Below are 19054 nucleotides of genomic sequence, written 5' to 3'. Positions count from 1 at the left end.
CACGTGTGCTCTTAACTACCAATTCGCCAGCTCAGAAATATCTCCCTAGACAAAACAGGGAAGACAAAGGAGGACTTTTGACTGTCCCCTCCAACCATGTGATTTGCAGATAAGCTGAGAACCAAGGCAGATGACCAGGGCTTGTATCTCAAGGTGGGGGCAGTAGTTACCGTCACCAACCAGCTCTGTCTCCTGCCTACCCTGTCCTTTAGTCTCCAAAAAGGGTCAAGCTAGTGGCCATGTGTCCATTCTCCTGAAACTGACCTCTCTCCCCAGTCAGCAGCAATGGCAAAACAACCGTACTGACAATGCTCCATTCAGCACCAGCCTCTGACGATTAACGAAGGGCCAGGAGTCCTCGTATGGGAGAAAGAAAGCTGGACAAGGGCCCAGGACACCTGGCTTCTAGCCTGATTCCACCACAAAAGAGTTGTGTGGCCTTGGTCACGGCACCGAGCCCCTCAGAGGCCAAGACTGGGAGAAAGCAAGAACCAAGCACTTTTATACTAACAAGTCCCAAGACTATTACCTCCATCTCACAAATGAGGAACTGGGCTGGGAGGTCACATGGCTTGTTCTCCTCACATGGCCAGTAATTGGCAAGGCTGAAATGCAAACCTCAACCCACTGACTCCAGAGCCCAAGGTTACAGGGCCCCTTTGCAATTCCATGGGCCCCAGAGGACCTTCAAGGCAGCGGGAATTCTGGCATATGGGAGCCAGCTTGGCTCATTTCCCACTGAGCGGAGGGTTTATTGATCTCACTGCAGCTACAGAATGGCCCACAGTTGGGGAATTACTAAACAAGAAAGCACAGCAGCCTCTGATTTATGAGATGCATGGACCCACACCAGGCAAGCCAATCAACTGGCAGAAATTTGCATATTCATGAAGCCTCATAAATAATGCAGAAATGACAAGCAGGATTGATGCTTGCCACCAGACATCAAATCCTGACCCTTTGAGCAGGGGGTCTCAAACTTGAGTGTGGGAATCGCCTGTGGGGCTTGCTACAATGATGCCTTCAGGGTGTCCATTCAGACAGTCTGGAGTGACACTCAAAAAGTCGCATTTCTAATCACTTCCCAGGTGGTGCTAATGTGGCTGATGGTCCAGGAACCGCAATTTGGGAACCACTATTCTAACTCACTGCTGCTGATCTCACTCACCTTTGCTCCCCATCGGGAAGGAACTGACCTCCCCACCCCGTGGGATGCCAGGTGGAATCCTAGATCTGCTACCCACGAGCTTAGTGATTCCAGGCAAGTTCCTTAAGTCTTTGGTCCTTGGTCTCTGTGTCTGTAAAATGGGACAACAGTACCCACCTCAAGGGGCTTCTGGGAGGACTGAAGGAGAAGAGGCACAGAAAGTGCTGGCCCAGGGCCAGCAATATAATTTAAAAAAAAATGTTTTAAAAATGACAGCTTTTACAAAGGAAATGTCCAGCCATGACTCACAGTCTAAGTCCTTTTTGACTATCATATTACTGCTTTCAGTTAAAAAAAAAAAAAAATCCAGACATACAGGACAATTGCAAAAAATAAAAATAAAGCTCCTGGAACTCTCATATAGTTGGCAAACACCAAGTGCTCAAAATTAATGTGGGGACAAAGCAACATCATGTACCTCCTGATATGACGCACTGAGAAGGACACAGTGTCATTCTGCGACATTTTCCCCCAAAATGTACAACAACTTGAATCTCATCCCAAGGAAATAACAGACAAATCCACACAGAGGGTACCTTTTGCAAAGGAACTGGACTGAAATCTTCCAAAATGTCAAGGTCATGAAAGACGATAAAAGACTGAGAAACTGTTCCAGACTGAAGGAGACCAAAGGAGCATCAGGAAAGTAATACTATACTTATATGTGTATTTACATATACATGTATACCTTTAGAGAGAGAGAGTGATAAAGCTAATATGGGGAAATATTAATATTTGGGGAATTTGGGTAGAAGAGCATGTGGAATTTGTCACAAAGCATAGTGATGACAAGTTGCCATGGACCTGAAGTTACTATAGACTGAATCCTGAGGTTAAGTAAACCCAGAAGAATGGGAGCCCATGGGAATGCATGGTGCTATTCTCATGTCTCTATGGGCCTTTTTTTTTAAGAGAGAGAGAGAGAGGCAGAGGGAGGGACAGAGAGAGAGAGAGAGAGAGAGAGAGAGAGAGAGAAGAGGAGAGGAGAGGAGAGGAGAGGAGAGGAGAGGAGAGGAGAGGAGAGGAGAGGAGAGGAGAGGAGAGGAGAGGAGAGAATCCCAAGCAGGCTGCATGTTCAGCATGGAGCCCAATGCGGGGCTTGATCCCACGACTCTGGGATCACGACCTGAGCTAAAATCAAGAGTCTTATGCTTAACCAATGGAGCCACCTCTACGGTTCTTACACATGGGCTACTGTCTCATGGTATTGTCAGCTCAGCCAGCATCTATGCATCTAACACAGCCCAAGTAGGCAATAAATACTCACTGAAGTCAGTTCAGCTAAACTGGTATTTACCTAGCAGGTGCTGTCCTGGACACTGGGTGAACAACAGTAACGAGAATAGACACTGTCACTGTGTGTGCACCCCTTGGGCAAAAGGGGACATTCTTCAATTGATAGCCTATCACTCCATTTCGACTGTGGTCACAGTAACCAACATGTTAGGAGGGCGGAGTATATCACTGTTTTCTAAGATTTAAATTTTTTTTTTTTAACGTTTATTTATTTTTGAGACAGAGAGAGACAGAGCGTGAATGGGGGAGGGTCAGAGAGAGAGGGAGACACAGAATCGGAAGCAGGCTCCAGGCTCTGAGCTGTCAGCACAGAGCCCGACGCGGGGCTCAAACTCACTGACGGTGAGATCATGACCTGAGCTGAAGTCGGACGCTTAACCGACCAAGCCACCCAGGCGCCCCATGTTTTCTAAGATTTAAAGATCCTTTTGATGGGGGGGAGGGGGCACACAACACACGAACAGTCAGATAGATGAAAAACCAAAGTCTTCGTTATTACATCTCCAAATGAGGAGAAGCCATCACACAGGGCTACGTGGGGAGTTGCACCCAGAGGCAGGTAACAGTAAGCTGGAGCTATAGGAGCTTATGTGTAGTAAGGAGGGTTGAAGGTAGCTAGTTTCCAGGCTCCCTATGGGTTGTCTAGTTTGAACAGTTTTGTGGACTCTGGGGCATTGAGGCTGCCCCTAGTTGTCTGGTACCCAACTCTGGCACGATTAGGAGGTGCATGGTGACCACAGGCTGTGAAGCCTGACAAGGGACTGGTTGGAGTGTGAACCTAATTATCTGCTCAAGAAGGAGAACTGGCCAGCCTCTAACCAGGGCCTCAAAACTGATAAGGATAGCATGAAACAAACACACAAAAACCATATTATAGTTATGTCCTCTCTGAGCCTCATCTGTAAAATGGAGACATAACACCTACCTAACAGGATAGGATTGAATGTAGATGAGAAAGTACCTGCACATAAGTCCAAAGAGGAATCATCCCTTATGCCAGCACCTAGGCTAAAATAAAACAGGGGTGTCTGGGTGGCTTAGTCAGTTGAGAGTCTGACTTTGGCTCAGGTCATGATCTCACAGCTTGTGAGTTCGAGCCCCACGTCGGGCTCTGTGCTGACAGCTCGGAGCCTGGAGCCTGCTTTGGATTCTGTGTCTCTCTCTCTTTTCCCCTCCCCTTCTCGTTCTCTCTCTCTCTCTCTCTCTCTCTCTCTCTCTCTCTTTCTCTCTCTCTCAAAAATAAATAAACATTAAAAATTTTAAATAAAATATAAAATAAATAAAATAATAAAATAAAAATTATATATATATACACACACACATAGTTTAAAATTTACTGTTGGAAATACCTAAGGAAGGTGTATACCCCCTCCCCCAAACCACACAGTTTTCCTCTAATGTTAAAAGACTGATATTTAGGGGCGCCTGGGTGGCGCAGTCGGTTAAGCGTCCGACTTCAGCCAGGTCACGATCTCGCGGTCCGTGAGTTCGAGCCCCGCGTCAGGCTCTGGGCTGATGGCTCGGAGCCTGGAGCCTGTTTCCGATTCTGTGTCTCCCTCTCTCTCTGCCCCTCCCCCGTTCATGCTCTGTCTCTCTCTGTCCCAAAAATAAATTAAAAACATTAAAAAAAAAAAAAAAAAAAAAAAAAAGACTGATATTTATCTTGAGGAACAGCAGATGTGGTTGACTTGCATTCAGCTCCCATCCAGGATAAACACATGAGACTCTCCACAAGGTGAGATGTTACTCTGAGAGTTATCACAGAGCCTTAAGGAACAGCCATGCCCTGTCTCCATCCCTGCCTCGCCATGGGGCATTTGCTCTGTGAGTGGGTTTCAGTCTTTTTCTGTCTTTCTTTGTCTCTCTGTCCCCTTCCCTCCCTTCCTTTCTTTCTCCTTCCTCACCCCAATGCACACCTAGGGAACACTTTCCATCCCAGTATCTAGGCACTATTCCTGGTTGAGGAACCACCAGACATGGTGGCTGAGCCACACCTCCCACTACAAAAACTTAAAGGTGGAGGACAGTTCCCCTCCCACCAGCACACACCAAGAGCATGGCCAAGGGACATAACTGGACTGATCACTTGGCCTTTCCTCGGCTCTGAAACTTGTGAGAGAGGCATAGCTGTCCGAAGAGGCAGTTGGGTCAAGGGCCTATTGGTTGGCATCATGTATCTATGGTATTTGTGCCATGTGTGGCCCCCCAAACACGTCATCTCGGCGACTGATCTTTGGGTGTGCTTGACTGTCTTCTTGTCTGGACTTGCAAACTTCCCACCAATTTAGCAAGCCACCCAAAGCTCTTCCAATAAGTTTATTTTCTGTTTAAGGTAACAAAAGTCAACTTCTGTCTCTCACAATCAAGATGCCTAGCTTATCCCTTCAAAGAGTTGAATTCCTGGAGGTTAAATAAACAGGGCTGACTCCACTAAAAGCCATGGAGGAACACCTCCCTCAGGGTGTTGGGAAATCTGGGGTGAGATTTTCTTCATTTTGCCATTTCTTTTCCTACAGATACACTCACCCGTGAGCCCCACGAACCACCTACTTTCCAGCTGTTAGTAATGATAAGAAAACTTAGTACTGAGTACTGAATGATGCCAAGCCCTATCATGGTTGGCCCCCGTTATTCATAGATTCCGTATTTGAAAATTTGCCTACTTGCTTAAATGTATTTGTAACCCCAAAACCAATATTTGTAGTGCTTCTGCCAGCATGCACAGAGTAGCAAGAAATTTGAGTCACCCAACGTGGTTCCCCACTGACTTGAACAAGATGACATTCTGCCTTCTTGTTTCAGCTCTCTTTGTAAACACGTATCCTTTTCGCAGTATGTTTACTGCAATGTTTTTGCATTTTGTGCCTTTTGCTGGTGATTTTCCTGTTTCAAATGGCCCTCAAGGGTAGTGTTGAAGTACTGTGCAGGGTGCCTAAGTGTAAGAAGGCTGCGTGTGCCTCAGGAAGAAAATGCATGTGTTAGACAAGCTTCACTCAGGCGTGAGTTACAGTGTTGTTGGCCATGAGTTCAATGTTAATGAATCAACAACATATATTAAATATGGCGTCTTTAAACAGAAACACACATAAAAGAAGGTTATCCATCAACTGATTGATGAAAATGTGACCAGAGGCTTGCAGGAACCTAATCCTGTATTTCTCCCAGGAGCAATGGTTCAGTGTTCCCTAATTGAGTGTTGGTACTGACTTACAGAACATAACTACCACAAATAATGAGAAGTAAGTGCATGAGAGCATATGTTTGAGAAAACCTGAAACGCACAATTCCAGAAGAGATTGCGAAATTTCCACACAGTTTAGCGCTTTGCAAGACACCAAGGGAAACGCAAGTGAGGAGGAAGCCCCAGATTATAGACCACCACCCTCAAAAAGGAGACTAAGAAGAACTGAGGGCCTTGAGTTCATGGGGTATTTGAGTCCCCCAAGGAAAGCTCCAGCCAGAGGATAGAGCATTTGCCACAAACATGAAAACGAGGGGCCACTGACATTAGGGTCTTGGTGTGTCTTCATAGCAGCCTTCAGGCCAAATGTCCACCTGCTCTTTGTGCTCCCAACGATCCCTACCACTATCCATGCTTCCCGGTCTGTATATCCTGGAGCCCTCTGGGGGAGGATCATTTCCAGGCTTCTCCAGATGCTCCTGACTTTTTCCTCAATGGCTGCAATACCCAGATAACCCATTTCCTACCCTCTGCTATGTCATTTGCTCTAAAACCCCTAGCAATGGAGTTTTCCTGCTAACATCAAGAATCAGTTCTGACCCCACCCCAAAGAACCATATCTTCTTCGACACCCTAGTTCATCCAATTTATGTCGGTTGGACCAGGACTGGGATTGAACATCTGGCTCTACCCTTTAATAGCTGTGTGATCTGAACAAAGACATTTAACGTCTCTTGACCTCCATCCCTCATCTATAAAATGAGATGGGACTGGAGTAAATATTTTGTAAAGTCATTGCCAGGGCAGTTCCACAACTCATCTTTCCCCACAGATTCTAGATGTTACTTAAATACCAATGCAGATGGCTTGTAAATATTGTCCTTCTATTGAGGACAGAAACTTAGAGTAGGGCTGGAGAAAAGAGATAACATGGCTGTTGACATATATTTCATGCCCTCTAAACATTTCTTTGGCTGATGGATTGGCCCACTATGTAGGAAACCGCAAACAATAAGTCCTCTTTATGACTGACAGGTGGGATGTGGAATGCAAAAGAAGAGAGGAATCATCTAGAATACAAAAGTCCTCTTACCTTGGAAGGGAGGAGTCATGTTAGAGTTCCTTGAAATTATGAGAACACAGCTTAATTTACTTCAATTAAAGCTTAATGTTCTATTTTGTGAGCAAGTCACTTGCATCAACTAATAAGTGAAGTAGATCTCCAACTCAAGGTTTTCAAGATGCAGGGATCCCAGGATTGATGTCACCTTACACTAGATTTTGGGACTTCAAAATAGCAAATCCCAATCATCCAGGACCATGCGAAGATTGATGAGTGAATGAGATAAGTCTAATCCCAACTGTGTGATGGGTCATCTGTCTCCCAGTGCACAACCAGGGACAGTAACTTACAGTCTCCTCATTGCCTCTTTGATCTCTCAACTCCCACCACACTTCAAAGTAGTATGAAGCCCAGCAGGTTTACAACATTGTGGGTAAGCTCTGGAGTCAGACTCCTGATGGGTTTGAGTCCCATCCCTCCTCATTCACTCTGTGACCTTAGCCATTTTTAGCAGCTTTCTCTTTTTTTAATTTTTTTAAGTTATTTATTTTGAGAGAGAGAGAACACAGGAGGGGCAGAGAGAGAGAGAGGGAGAGAGAGAGAGAGAGAGAGACAGAATCCCAAGCAGGATTGATGCAGGGCTCAAACTCACAAACCATGAGATCATGACCTGAGCTGTAATCAAGAGGCAGTTTCTTAACTGATTGAACTACCCAGGCTCCCCTTAACTAACTTTCTTATGCTTCAGTTTCCTCATCTATAAAATGAGAATAAGATAGAGAAGTATCTTCCTCCTTGGGGGGTGTAGAGCAGTGTTTCTCAACAGCATCTGAATTATTTGGGGATCTTGTTAAATGAAGATCGTAATTCAATAAGCCCAGGGCTCTGTTTCTGGTATGGCAGAGCTAGGTCCTAACAGACTAACAATACCACATATAACAATTATAAACTCTGAGCAAAATACAAAAATCAATTATTCTAGGTCTCTGGAGAGTCGGCGGTTGGGGGCAGGGAGGGAACAGGTAGATTTCAGAGGAAAGTCAAATCTTGGGGAAAAAAAGGGACTAGCATTGGATGACCTTCTCATTTTTGCTACTCTTGTCTGAGGGCAGGCCACAGCTGTAGTTCAGTGTAGGACAGTTACAACTCTCATAGACATCTTGCCAGCTTTCTGGCCTGACAAGCCAGAGGAAGCAGCCCAAAGCAACCATAGTCATAATGAGGGACAATCCTAGAAAGGAGAAAGCAGAGAAAGGGGATCCCAAATTCTGAGTAGAGGCTCAGTCCAAATCTCTAGCTGACCCCTAGACCATGCATGCATAAGAGACTTAAAGCAGCTTATAGCTAAAGATTAAAGACCTCATCCAGGATTTTAACTGCTTCCCACACAGGTGAGGCAATCTTCAGTCTATTAATTGCCTGCTAAAACAAAATCATCAACACTCTTTGCAGCAATATAACAGAATCCATAATCTCTACAACAAAGTATTCACAACATGCAGGATAAAATCCAAAATGATTCAACATGCAGAGAACCAGGCAGATGTGACCTATTTTTTAGGAAAAGATAATTAATAAAAACCAGCCCTGAGATGACCCATAAGGATTTAAAGCAATTACTATAACTATGTACTCTCATGTAAAGAAAAATATGAAATAATGAAAATATGGGGAATCTCAGTGGAGAAGTAGAAAATGTGAGAAGGAACCAAAAGGAAATTCTAAAACTGGAATATACAAAGGGGTGCCTGGGTAGCTCAGTAGGTTAAACGTCCAACTTTGGCTCAGGTCATGATCTCATGGTTTGTGGGTTTGAACCCCATGTTGGGCTCTGTGCTGACATCTCAGAGCCTGGAACCTGCTTCATATTCTGTGTCTCCCTTTCACTCTGCCCCTCCTCCATTTGTGCGCTCGCTCTCTCTCTCTCTCTCTCTCTCTCTCTCTCTCTTTCTCTCAAAAAATAAGCATTTTAAAAAATTTAAAAAAATAAAACTGGAATACACAAAAAACATTCAGTGAACTTGAAGATAGATCAACAGAAATTATCCATTCTTGAGAAGGGGGAGAAAAGATATAAAATTAACAGAGTGTCAGGGACCTATGGAATAATATGAAAAGATCTAACATAAGAGTAATTGGAATCCCAGAAGGAAAAGAAAGAGAGATTAAGGCAGAAAATATATATATAACAAAATAACATCCCAAAACTTCCCAAATGGGTGATTCAGTAGAGCTATAGAAAGATTCTATATTCTAACAGAAAATATCTCCTAGCTGATATTGTTGGTGCACACTCTGACAAGGTCTAAACCTGTACTGTCCAATAGAACATTCTACAATGGTGAGAATATTCTATTTCATCACTCTCCAATATGGTAGCCACTAGCCACATGTGGCTATTAAAAACTTGAAATGTGGCTAGTGTAATTAACAGAGCTCGACTTTTTAAACATTTTTTAACATTTATTTATTTTCAAGAGATAGAGAGAGACAGAATGCGAGTGGGGGAGGGGCAGAGAGAGAAGGAGACACAGAATCCGAAGCAGGCTCCAGGCTCTGAGCTGTCAGCACAGAGCCCGATGCGGGGCTCGAACCCACGAACCGTGAGATCATGACCTGAGCTGAAGTTGGAGGCTTAACAGACTGAGCCACCCAGGCGCCCCTACAGAGCTTAATTTTCATTTTAGTTCATATAATCCTAAATTTTAAAAAGCCACATGTGGCTAATGGCTGCCATATTGAAGGGTACAAGTCCAGGGAATTCAATGGGATGGTTGGTACTCATAAAGAACTCACATGATGCCCGGCACGGAACAGCCCTCACTACGAACTAACCATCATCATCAACCTCATCGTCAAGATGACTTCACTGCCTTGTTCAGGATCATGCCTACTTTTCTCCTAATAGGAAAAAAAGTGCCTTGTTCCCTGCTCCCCATGGCCCCCCAACTCCTTTTATCACCTGACGTAGTTTTTTTTTTTTTTTCAGTCTTTTCCACCATTTTCATCTGGTATGGGCTCTGCTTATCATGTTAGCCCCTTTGAAGAAGCTGGGACCACTCACAATATATACTCTTTGTACTTTAAAGGCCTCTTTAGCCCGTATGCTGAAATGGCCGGAGGTTTTTATTCTTTGCTTAAAGAAAGATTTGTGGAGACACGATAGCACTCGGGCTTTGGCGAGCACTTCTCCATCTCTGCCGTGCTCTTGTCAGGTCTCACACCCACGCACCCCGCACGCTCACGAGGACCAAGCCTGCATGCGAATGTCTATTAGCTTTACGGGGAGGAGGGAATATCACCATAATCAAGCTGTTTCTGTACGACACTGGGGCAACGACTGCTGGCAGTGCCTCTAATTGGCGTGTTCCCACTCCAGCTGGAAAAAGTGCGGACGGGAAACAGGGAATATAGACTAGCCACATTCCCCTTCCCCTAGAGTGGGAATAGGGAAGGGTCTGGAGGCTACCTCCTGGTTCCAAGTAAGCGAAAACCAGAGGAGGATATGCCAGAGCCCTAGAGCAGGCCTCAAAAGACTGTCCTGTCCAAGCTGCGTAACCGTAGGCAAGTTCCTTCACCTCTCTGAGTCTCAATTTCTTTGTGTGGTCAGTGAAGGTAACGATAATACTTATCACATAGAGGTGTTTTGAGGCTTTCAGTGTGGCACTGGGGGTAGTCTCAGAGAAGTCAACATGAGCACTCCAGCCATCCTACAGAATGATTTTTAAAACTCCTTTGATCAGAAATATCTCCTTATCTCAGTGCCTAAAATTTTACCACCCAATACCCTGGTTTAAGGCTACAGAGGACAATTGCTAACCTCGCGTGGGGCCCTAGGCTCAGACTATCCTAGTTCAAGGCTTCTCAAATTTTACAGAGGACGCAGGTCACCTGGGGACCGTGTTAAAATGCAGATCTGGGGGGCGCCTGGGTGGCACAGTCGGTTAAGCGTCCGACTTCAGCCAGGTCACGATCTCGCGGTCCGTGAGTTCGAGCCCCGCGTCAGGCTCTGGGCTGATGGCTCGGAGCCTGGAGCCTGTTTCCGATTCTGTGTCTCCCTCTCTCTCTGCCCCTCCCCCGTTCATGCTCTGTCTCTCTCTGTCCCAAAAATAAATTAAAAACGTTGAAAAAAAAATTAAAAAAAAAATGCAGATCTGGGTTTACAGGCCCGGGGTGGGGGTCTGGGATTCTGAATTTCTGACAATTTTGCGGTGATACAGATGCTGCTCTTCTGCAGACCACACTTCAGGTAGCGAGGGCCCTCGGGATTTTGCTGCATATCATAAAATCCACTTTCCCTCATAAGGTTATCTTGTTCATAGTGATAAACCACGTATCTAAATATTCAGATAAGAAATTGGAAATGCTGGATAATACTAATGATAATATCAACCACAGCTTACATTTATTGAGGGCTTATTCTGTACCAGGCATCATGCCAAGTGCTTCGTATCCTCTAGTTCATTTAATCCCAATGGCACCCTTCTAAGGAAGGTTCTGTTATTAACCTGACTTTATAGACGAAGAAGCTACATCTCAAGGAGGTTAAGACATTTGCTGAAAGGCACACAGCTAGTGAGAGAAAGATCCGGGATTTGAACCCTGGGCTATCTCAGAGCTCTATAGGCATATGCCACTATGAAGGAGTTCTAAAAGCCCATGACAAGGCTTCTATCCCAGAATCTTCATTTTACTATGGGGGTGGTGGGCATGGTGGAGTGGAACCTCATAGCCTAAAGTGCTACCCATAACCCATCAGTGGTTCTCATTCCTGGCTGCACAGAATTACTTGAGGGGGCGCTTTTTTTTTTTTAATGTTTATTTATTTTTGAGAGAGAGAGAGAGAGAGCAAGCTAGGGGCAGAGAGAGAGGGAAACACAGAATCTGAAGCAGGCTCCAGGCTCCGAGTTGTCACCACAGATCCTGACGTGGGGCTCGAACTCACAGACTGCGAGATCATGACCTGAGCCAAAGTCAGACACTTAACTTACTGAGCCTCTTTTATTTATTTATTTTATTTATTATTATTTTTATTTGAGAGAGACAGAGAGAAAGAGAGAGCATGAGAGCCAGGGAAAGGGGCAGAGGGAGAGAAAGAGAGAGAGAAAGAGAGAATGAATCTCAAGATGAGAATCCATCTCAATGAATCTGACGCGGGGCTCGATCCCACAACCCTGGAATCATGACCTGAGCCAAAGTCGGATACTTAACCGACTGAGCCACCCAGGAACCCCTTTTATTTATTATTTTTTTTAAATTTGACAGAGAGAGAAAGAGAGAGCATGTGAGCCAGGGAAAGGGGCAGAGGGAGAGAAAGAGAGAGAGAGAGAGAGAGAGAGAGAATATGAATCTCAAGCAGGCTCCCCTCTCAATGTGGAGCCTGACGCGGGGCTCGATCCCACAACCCTGGAATCATGACCTGAGCCAAAATCAAGAGTTGGACGCTCAACTGACGGAGCCACCCAGGTGCCCTCGAGGGACTTTTAAACATACCAGTGCCCCAATCCCACCACATACCAAGTACACTGGAATCTTTGGGGGGGGGACCCCAGATCTCAAAATTTTAGGCTCCCTAAAGCATTTCGATCTGCAGCCGAGGAAGAAAATCTTTGTCTTAGAGCCTGAGCTCTGACTGCTAAGGACTCCGAAGGGGCCAAAGGACTCAGCAGAGAGGCGGCCAACATGAGAGAGGTGCGATGTGGCCAAGCAGGCTGTCCCCAGTCCAGACACATTCCAGAAGCCACTCTCCCTGGCTCATCAACATCATCATTGTATACTCCCCACGTCTCTTTATTATCTGTGCATAATGAAGCCTGACGAGGATTAAGATGGGTGTGCGACCGTGGAGGGAAAGAAGGAAGGGGATTTCTATGGGCGGATAGTTACAGCCACTAAATGTCCGATGTCACAGATCCTCGTCCCGCATCTCATCAAGACGGCTAGGGAACAAAGGGCGAGCGGGAGTGCCAGGTATGACAGCTGCAGCCGTGTTTCCCGGGACCGCACCTGGGCAGAACTCTGGGAAACGAGCACTCCTTCAGTGAAGGAGCCAGAGGACCTCGGTGGCAAGAGAGGGGAAAGGGACAGAGACCCTTGGGGTCTCTGTACTCTAACGTGGTCACTCTACAGATGGGGAGAGCCAGCCATCGCTCCCCCAGCTCCCAAAATAGCTGCCCTAGACCCCCCAGGCATCCCGGCCATCCCGGGGAAGGCCTCCAGGGTGGGTCTCGCGGGTGCCCTTCCTCTTCAGCCGCTACCAGCACCTTCTTTTCTATACAGGGATCTGTTGCCACCGACCCCCCACCATTCTCGTTGAAGGCAGTTCTCTGGGAGCTGTCAAAGTGCCCCCCCTTCTCTTGGCTGAGGGGGCAGGCACATGCCTCAGTCTGGACCAGTCAGCTCTTTCCTAGGGATCTGAATCGGAAGCAGAGCGAAGGCAGGAAGGAGGCAGGAAGGAAGGAGGAAGAAGGAGGAGCTGACGCCCTGAGGCCATCCGCTTCTACTGCATCCCCAAAGGAGCCAAAGCTCCTTTCATTCCTGCTGCTCACCTACTGCTTTGTTCTAGGAGTTCTTCCTACCTGTTCGTGTTTGCCCAAGCTAGCCAGGAGCTTGAGGATATGGCGTCTGCTGTTTCATGGGCAGTATGAAAGTGGCCCAAACGCTTTCCTTCCATTGCCACGGGACTTTGAATTCACAGAGTACAAGGAGAGCGGATTTTACTGACCAGCTCCCTCCCTGCTAGATAAATCCTGTAGGCCCGGCCAGTCAACGTCCAGCCTTCTATGGGAAGTCCTGTGTCTCCCGATGAATCTGTTCTAATGGGTTTTGACCAGCTCTGCCGCTTACCAGCTGTGTGATTTTGGACAAACAACTTAACTCCTCTGAGGCTCAGTTTGTGTGTGTCACACTGTGGCGCGTTCTAAATGAGATAATGTGTATACCACACTTTGCGTGTAGTAAGTGCCCAATTAAAGGCAGTTATAACTTGTATGGAAATGGAAACTCCCCAGTCCCAGAGCCCCCGCTTATCCCATAGAACCAAAGGTCTTTGACAAGGGGAGCACTTGTGGCCTCTTATGTTACTAAGAAAACAGGCCCAGAGAGTCCTGGGAAATAACCCCAAATGACACAGAAAACAGCTGTGGTGCAGGGCCTGCATTTCATAGACTCTTGCCAGCTGGCTGATCTTTAAGCCACACCTCCCATGTTGTCTCCAGGGACCAAAGGAAGCGCAGAAACCACCAAGACAGTCAACAGAACAGAAAACTGTTTCTTGCGGCGGGAGAAAGGAACAAGGAACTCATTTGGTTCAGTGGCTCCAGATCCCATCCTGAACGTGTCCATCACCCATCACCTCGCTGGGTAATTGCACACACAGTTACTAAGTTACAGCTCAAATTAGATGCTGTGGCCTACATTTGGGAAACAAAATAATTCACTTTGCTAAATTTGGCATCGGGATTCTGCGTTTATAAATCCAGCCCAGCGTGGGATCCAGGACAAATAAAACTCTATTCCCTGGACAGGTTCAGATGAGGCATCCATTCTGATTAGCAACCCAATTAAAGCTCCCTGCCATCGCAAGACTTGTGAAAGGGTGATGCGGCACGTCAGAGATCTCAAACTCAAATGCCAGCAGAGGCCAGGCAAGTAACATGATTGAATGAAGAGTGCCAGGTGGGTCCCGTGATCAACTGGACCCATACCCTGTCTAAAGGAGGCAGCTACTAATTAGCCCGTAACTGCCACCGGGAGCCTGGGCCCAGGGCTGTCAGTCTCAGGTCCACACCTTAACAGCTGTGTGACCTTGGTCTAGTGACTTAACCTGTCTGGGGCTCGATTTTCTCATCCACAGAATGGAGATGATGATAAGAATGCCTTCCTCTTAGGGCAACTGTGAAAATTAAGAGTCACTACATCGAAGGACTTAGCACACAACCTACCCTATAGTAAGAACTCAATAATGTTGCCTGCCGTTACTAAGTTGATGGTTTTGAACAAGGGATTCTTGGGGCGAATAGTGGGAACAAGAGTATCCAAGCTATTCTCAATACAGACAGGCTAATGGCATGGGATAAGACCAGGTTGACTAATGGATCTTTCACTTTGGCTGGAATGCTGGCAACCCTATATATTCATATTGGGGCTCGCTGTCTGATCATAACCTTATTCAACTCTTGCTTATTTATTAAAATTTGGGCAACTAACTAATTCTTATTGTATGCAGTGGAGTGAGGGAGCAGAATATTTGGGGGTGAAGTAGCAGAATTCTTAGAGGAAACTTAGAACAATGGGTGCCATTGTCCTAAAACCAAAATATGGATCTAGATTGGACATCAGATATGCTCAATTCCTTGACTTCATAATGATAGACAAAAGGGAACTCACTGGTCAGGGGTGGAAAATGCTGATGCGTAAACTATCCATTGTGAAAACAGAAAAAAAAAGAAAAAGAAAAAGAGGTAAGCATCTATCCGGAACTGCACCAAAGACTAGCCAAATAGCAGATGATACTCTAGAGATATATTTCAGATAATAGGTGAACACAGAATTACAGAATTAGAATATCACCCTTTTGCAACCCCTACAGAATTAACAGATTTAAGTATTGAGCACCGATAGCTACTGCTATCTCTCTCTCATACATGCATGCGCACACACACACACACACACACACACACACACCTGCCATGAAGTAGTCTTACAAAAAGAAATGAACGTAAATCTGATAAAGCCCTAGATCCAACCACCAATGTACAGAGAACAGAAGAATACTTTAAGGGAACCATGAGGATACAGCAAAATCAAGACTCGGGGAACCCCATAGGAAAAAGAACTCAGTTTCTTTGATAAACTGCAAGAACAAAAAAAAAGTTATAGCAGAGGGACCTATGGCTTTAAAATGACTTAAGGGATCTATCAACCAAACACAATATGTGGACTTTATTTGGGTCCTTCAGTGGCAAAATTATAGTCTCCAAAGATGTCCATTTCCTGATCCCTGTGACCTGTGAATATGTTACCTTATATGACAAAATAGACTTTGCAGATGTGATTAGGGCTAAGGCCTTTGAGGTGGAGAGATTATTCTGGATTAGACAGGTGGGTCCAACCTAATCACGAGTCTTTGAAAGTGGAGTCTCCTGTCTGGAGTCAGAATGAGATGTGACAACAGAAGAAAGGTCATAGAAAAAGGTGAGGAAACATATTCCCCCCTAAAGCCCCTGGAAAGGAGCACAGCTCTGCCAAGGCCTTGCTTTTAGCCCCGTGAGATCCATGTCCAACCTCTGACCTCTGGAACTATGAGATAATGAATTTATATTGCTAAACCACCAACTTTATGATGATTTGTTACAGCAGCAATAAAAAAAAAAAAAAACAACTAACACAGATCCAAACAAGTAAGCTATATTTTAAAAATTATAATCATTGGGAAAACGTTAACACTGGTTATTTGAAGTTATATATATAAGAAGTTATATGAGATTAAGGAATTCTTTGATAATACTGAAAAAACTACCTGATGTGATCAGGACTTTGGTTAGATTAATTCCTAGATTTCGTTTGCTTTTTGGTGCTATTCTTATGTGAGTGACTTTTTAAGTGATACTCTCAGGAGGAAGGGGGTGAGGGAGGCAGGGCAGGGATAAAAACTAAGCAAGAACATGATCTCAGCCACAGGCTACCCTCAGTTGGATCCCACAGAGTGCTCCAGAGCATGGATTACATCATGGAAATTGTCCTGGAGCCTGGATTTTATTCCCCTGTGTCAGTCTATCATTAGCTACCAGCTGTTCCCAGGTGGCAAAGGGGTTCCCATTGGCTGAAGTCAATTCACCAGAGAATGAGGCAACTATGAGCCATGCAGCCAGCATTTCACTGCACCTGACAATGGGTCCATCAGCCCATTAGGAGGATCTGAGATGGACATCCTCTATTACAGTCCACCCCTCTGAACTGCTCTGATTCATTGCCTTTCGCATTAAGTTCACTCCACGTAGGCACAGCCTCTATAGAACTCTGGTTGGTCACAATTTGGGGGGGAAATTTTAACAAGAAGATTAGTGGGATGAACTAGAGCCCCCACTACAGTAGTTAGTCTCAAGGCCAAGCTAATACTCATCATCTCTCTCTTCCACCACTCATTCTAGATTGCCCTCCCCTGTTAGCACTTCTGCTGGCCTAAGTGGCCAATCTAATGGGGTGATACAGACCCTTTTCCTGAAGAGTCTGAACCCCTGGTTACCATGCCCTTAGCAGGCAGCAGTTGTTTACTGCCCATTTTCAATTATAGTTAGGCATGGGGACCTCAAGAGATAACCCAGATAATCCATCTGAGCAACAAGAATATGCTTTATTGGGATGCCTGGGTGGCTCAGTCTGTTAAGCATCTGACTCTTGATCTCGGCTCAGGCCATGATCTCACAGTTTGTGAGTTCAAGCCCCACCTCGGGCTCTGTGCTGACAGCGCAGAGCCTGCTTGGGATTCTATCTCTCCCTCTCTCTCTTCCCCTCCCCTGCTCATGCGTACACACACACACTCTCTCTCAAAAAATATAAATAAACATTAAAAAAGAAGAAGAGGAATATACCTCACTGTGTAGCTGCAGCCCTGACTCCCCATGGTGATCAGGGCCAATTACTTCGGCCGGGATGGTGATTTTGCCTTCTGGTATACCTAAAATAACCAGGTGGCAGGCATAGTTTTAGGTTAACTGAGACTCTTATTGTGTACCCTGATGGAAGTGGACCCCCTCTGGAAACTAGGACCCCTAAATTCACAGCATCTAGGAACAATGCACAAAGCCTCCAAGTAGTTCACTGGGAGTTATAAAGGATAGGGCAATTCCTACTTTTATCTCTTAGTTCTAGACCCATATACTCTACCTCTTACTGACATAGCAATACATAATGGCCACGGATTTAGGGAATATTCTGCATCCTTAAGGATAGTGTGACAACCTTTCAGGGTGTCATCTCCATGCTAACCTATCAGCTATGCCTCCCAGAGGCCGTTATACTCCTCTAACAGATACAACCACTGCTGGATTGTGCAGGATACGGTAAGACCAGAGGATCTTGTGCCCGTTGCATCATTTTGCCCAAGTTGTATTTTTCAGTATCACATGGTGGTACATATATATGAATCCTTAAATAGTGCTGCTAGCTGAGGTCCTAAGAGCCAGAAAGGCAAACACATACCTAGAATATATGTCAATTCCAACCATGGCTTCCATGATGTAAGGGTCTGATAGAATCACTTTGTCACAAAGTGATGTGGTTTATGTCCTGAAGGAATGATACCACACTGGGGACATAGAATCATTCTCTGTTGTGGGTAGGTCAGATACCCAGCAGTGGCAGTAACTAGATCAGCCTTGGTAAGAGGAATCCATGCTGTTTGGTTCCGTGGACAATCTCCAACTCTTCCACCATGACTACTCCACTGTGCAAGCATCAGGTTGGCCAGGGATTGAGGCAGGCTGACATCTACTGACTGAGTTACTCTGCCCATATGATTTTTTTAGTGTCTTTTTTGCAATGATTAACATTAACATACAACAGAAGAACTTCACACTTTGCGCCTGCTTTCATAACTCTATCTACATGCCTCCATCATAAAACTCTTTATCCCATTTTCCAAAATTTCTCCTTCCAGGCCCTTGACCAATCAACCAAACTATTCATCCTTTCCTATGATTCCATGTATATTCTCCACTTGGGCCATTTCTGTCTCCATACAGAGTGAATGGCACGGTGCGTGCCTGAAGATTCAGCCTTTAGGAACCAACCCTAAAAATGGCTGTCGTGCTGCCAACTTTCCATTTTTGGCTTGCACACACTGACTAGGTGCACCCATTTGTGACCTAAGCTTATTCCTCTTCCATCAGTTGGAAGCTCTCCATGTGGTCACAGAAGAGAGCTGAGGGACAGCTGCTGGGACAACGGTAGTGGATAAATGGGAGTCCTGGCTGCATGCCCATGCAGCTTGTTTGTGTTCCCTGAACCTGTGTGAGCCCAATCCAGTATGTACGACCTCCACTTTACAATGAACTGCGACTGGATCCACCTTGCTTAGGCCCTTGTGTGTCTGACAGGACCCCGTTCATGATGAGACTAGCAGCTCCTGACTGCATGGTCATTTGATGTCACATGGCTACACACTCAGTTGCCACTAGAACCCAGGAGCAAGCTAGGCACTTCTTTGGAAATGGTGTGCATTGACATATTTTAGATGGGGTACGGTTCTAGGTTTTAGAGGCTGTATTTGTTTCCAAGGGCTGCCGTAACAAAGTATCGCAAACTG

The sequence above is a fragment of the Neofelis nebulosa genome, chromosome 11 (assembly GCF_028018385.1).
Source record: "Neofelis nebulosa isolate mNeoNeb1 chromosome 11, mNeoNeb1.pri, whole genome shotgun sequence".
Taxonomy (NCBI): Eukaryota; Metazoa; Chordata; class Mammalia; order Carnivora; family Felidae; genus Neofelis; species Neofelis nebulosa.
Note: the sequence above shows the minus strand (reverse complement) of the source record.